Here is a 3942-nt window from a genome sequence, read left to right on the forward strand (position 1 = left end):
TATGGACCAACTCTCACATCCATACATGACTACTGGAAAAACTATAGCTTTGACTATACAGACCTTTGTCATCAAAGTGATGTCTCTGCTTCTTAGTACATTGTCTAGATTTGTCATAGCTTTCCCTCCAAGGAGCAAGTGTCTTAATTTCAGGGTTGCAGTCACCATTGCAGTAACTTTGGAACCCAAGAAAATAAAATCTGTCACTACTTCCACTTTTCCCCCTTCTATTTGCCATAAAGTGATTGGACTGGATGCCAGAAAAGAGAAAAGAAAGGACTTTCCTCATGGTCCAGTGGTTAAGAATCTGTCTTCCATAGCTTCTCAGCCTTTTGGCTAAGATCAAGTGTAGCATCTGTTCTTATCATTTTAATATCTGATACATCCTCTATCTGAGGACAATATATTAAATGGATTTTTGGAGCAGGCTCCAGGAGTTGATGATGGACAGGGAAGCCTGGCATCCTGCAGTCCATGGGGTTGCACAAAGTCGGAAAACGACTGAGCAGCTGAACTGAACTGAACTGAACTGGAGCAGGGAGTTGGAGTAGAAGCTTGCTCTGGACACTCCACACATCAACCTGGTATTGCAATACTTCCAGGAATGGTGCACCCCCTCCGGGGAATAAAAAAAAAAAGAATCTGTCAGCCAATGCAGGGGAAATGAGTTTGATGGATTCCACGTGCCTGGGGGCAACTAAGCCTGCGTGCCCCAACTACTGAGTTTGAACTCTAGAGCCTGTGAGTTCCAACTACTGAGCCCATGTGCCAGAGAGCCCGTGCTCTCAAACAGGAGAAGCCCACATACCGCAACTAGAGAGAGCCCGAGCAGCAATGAAGATCCAGCATGGCCAAAAATAAATAAATTTTTTTAAAAAGAAAAAACAATGAAAAAAAAAGGAGGGAAAAAAAAAAGATATTGCACCCCCAACCTGGACAGCTGTTCAAGCAGCCTGAGAAATCCCACCATTTTCCATTCTGGCCGCCACCCTCCACCCCACCTCTTTTCTTTTCTGTACCCAGTGACATGGGATTATGCTATTCCTCTGCTCAAAGCCTCACCATGGCTTCTTATTTCACTTAGAACACAATGCAGCTTCCTTATGGGGCTGCGAAGTCCGCCACCATCTCACAGCTGCGCTTCCGTTCTCAGCCAGGACTGTATTCCTCCCCCTTATCCCTGCCAGGTTTCAGATCTGAGCTTAAATGTCATTTCCTCAGAGGAGGCTTCCCAAAGCCCCCGAACTCCCCGTAATGTTCTCATGGTGGCTGTCCTTTCCCATCACAGCAGCGACTGCATCCGGGGAAAACATATTGCAACTCCTCATGGGATGGATTGGAGCTTCGTCGTGAGAGCAGGAAACTCGACTGGCTTCCCCACTGCTCAGTCCCAGTGGGCCCAGTGCAGCTCTTTTCCAGCACATATTTGTTAAAGGAATAACAAAGTAAAAGGTCTTCCCTGAAATGCCAGCAAGCTCTCTGGGGAGACGAAGACTGACACAGAAAACTGTTCAGCACAACGCAGGATAATTTGTGTCTAGCCCGTCTCCAGAGAGCTTGGCCCTCACCCTTGAGGCTTCAGGAATTCAGAGAAAGGAGGAAAGGGTATTAGCCACCTCGTGAAGACTTGGCTTGAGGTCACTCCTTCCAGGGAGATGGAAGACAGCAGGAAAAGTCACATTTGTCATGTGTCCACAATGTGCCAGAAACGTATCACACAACATCTCTTTAAATCTTCAGTTAAATCTTCTAGTTTTGCAAATGAGGAAACTGAGGCCCAGAGAGGTTAAGTAAGTCATCACCAAAGTCAAAGTCACGAAGTCACACAAAGTCACACACCAAGTCAGTGGCAGAGCCAGGATATCAAATCAACCAGGCCAGATGTCAAAGCTTGCATTTTTGCAACCAGGCTTAGTAGAATGAGAAGGGAGATGGTAAGAATTTACTCAGGTAAAGTGGGCAGTGGTTCAAATGGGGCTTGTAACAGAATAGCATCTAAACTACGGTAATTCTGAAAGCTGGGCTCGTTCTGATGCTGAGCACAGATCTTAAATGTTACCAGGTACATGTGGGTTCTGAAGGGTCCAGCAACAACGAGGACAGCAAGACCCACCCAGAGCAGCTGCAGCCCTCAGAGATGGCCCAGAATCGGACAAGCCCTGGAATGAGCATCTGGGCAGCACTCCCAGCATCTGACCTTGGAAGGAGGCTGCAGAGCTGTGGTTTGGGAGGTTTTCCTTCCTCAGCCAAGACCCCCCGGAGCCTGTTATAAGGACCCAGGTAAGGGAGCTAGGTCGTGTGGGGCAGCCAGTTCTGTCTTGATAAGGTGGGGGAGGAGAAGGAGGGGTCATTCCTGCCAGGCTGACCTCAGCGGGGTAATGTGATCAGCCTGTCATGGTTCTGAGCCCTGATTTGGGAAGAACAAAGAGGCCAGGCCCCTCTGCCTCCTCTAGCCCAGGAATGCAGCTGGGGCCAGGCCGTGACCAATCAGGAATGCAGGTTGGGAGTGCGGCACGAATGCAGTTTGTACAGCCAGGCGTTCCTGCCGCGATGGGAGCGGGCTCACAAAGCCAGTGGACAGGGCCCGCGCTTCCAGCTTTGATATCCCAGCCCTGCCTCTGGGGAGCCCCGCATCCCGGAGCTGTCTGGCCCCACTGCCCCATGGTGGCCCTCTGCGGTGGTGGTGGTGGTGCGGTGGAGAGTGAAAAGTCCAGATGCAGACACCCCAGCCCCAACAGCGCTCCCAGGTGCTCGCATCTCCTTGTCCGTCTCCATCGATCACCAATCTCAGGAAGTCTGAGAAATAGGCCCTGGAGGGCGGGCGGGGAGGGGGAGCTTGGCCGAGCCTCCTGCCTGCTCCTCAGGGGTTTGCGAGATGGATGCACAGACAGACAGACAGACAGATGTCCCACAGGAGAGGCTGCCAGGCTTCCGCAGCCGCTGCTGAAGACAGGTCCTAGAAGCCTCTTGAGGCTACCCTTTTCAGGGAGATAAATAATGTTGGGGTTGGAGGCGGGTGCTGACCCCTGAGCTGACTGTTGAATGCTTTCTGCATTCCAAAGCTCTTCACCTCTCCCTGCCAGCCCAGTTCCACCAGTGTGGGGTCCTCTGGGCCTACCCTTCTCTGCCCTCCCAATTACCCTCTGCCCCCACCCCTCCTGCAGTTCCTCTCTTCCTGGGTATTAGCAACCGGGGTGCTTCAGTGTTCACAAAGCACATCCATACACACTAGATCATCTGATCCTGAGAACCCTACGAAGTAGGTACTCTTGCCCTCATCTTATGCAGATAGGGAAGAAGGAACAGAGGTGGTAGGAGTTCTGGAGGCAAGAGGTTAAAGGATATGAGAGGGAGTGCTCATATGGATGATCCAGTTGCCTCAAGAGACGGCAGGAGTGGAGACGGAGAAGCTACCAGGGAGCCAGTGGTTAAAGGAGCCCACAATGTGGGGACCAGGAGCTTGAAACTTTCTCTCCCCAATGTCTGGAGCTCTGGCAGTGCTTAGTAAATGCTCGCTGACTGATCGAATGTGCCCAGGGTTCTCTTGATCTTCCTGCCTTATACTTGCTCTTATGAAAAGACCTGAAAACTGCACTGACATATAAGTAACTGATGGCAGTTTTCAAATGATGCCCCTCGAAGGAGTCTATTCTTGTGTTACAGATCCCATTCCCGTGAGCAGACCCTGGAGACTCTGCAATGGGAAGACCCAAGAGACAAGGACAGAGGAGAAGAGGGTTTGCCAAGGCTTCAGGGGCTCCCAGCTGGCGGTGGTGGGGGCGGGGGGTCAGAAGAAGGAGACTTTGATGGAGCAGAAAGGAAGCCCGGGAGAAGTTCTGGTGTCCCCTCCAAAGTTCCCCTCCCAGAGTCATAGAATGTAAGAGGCTGGGGGACCTTAGAAGTGATCCAGACCTTTGGTTGAGAAGAAAGGAAGTGGGGACT

At 51.1% G+C, this 3942-nt stretch overlaps 1 pseudogene; it reads left to right on the forward strand.

The window, feature by feature from the left end:
• The first annotated feature begins 316 nt into the window (after nucleotides 1–316).
• Nucleotides 317–432, forward strand: LOC113886602 (annotated as a pseudogene).
• Nucleotides 433–3942: the final 3510 nt, after the last annotated feature.

The sequence above is a fragment of the Bos indicus x Bos taurus genome, chromosome 29 (assembly GCF_003369695.1).
Source record: "Bos indicus x Bos taurus breed Angus x Brahman F1 hybrid chromosome 29, Bos_hybrid_MaternalHap_v2.0, whole genome shotgun sequence".
Taxonomy (NCBI): Eukaryota; Metazoa; Chordata; class Mammalia; order Artiodactyla; family Bovidae; genus Bos; species Bos indicus x Bos taurus.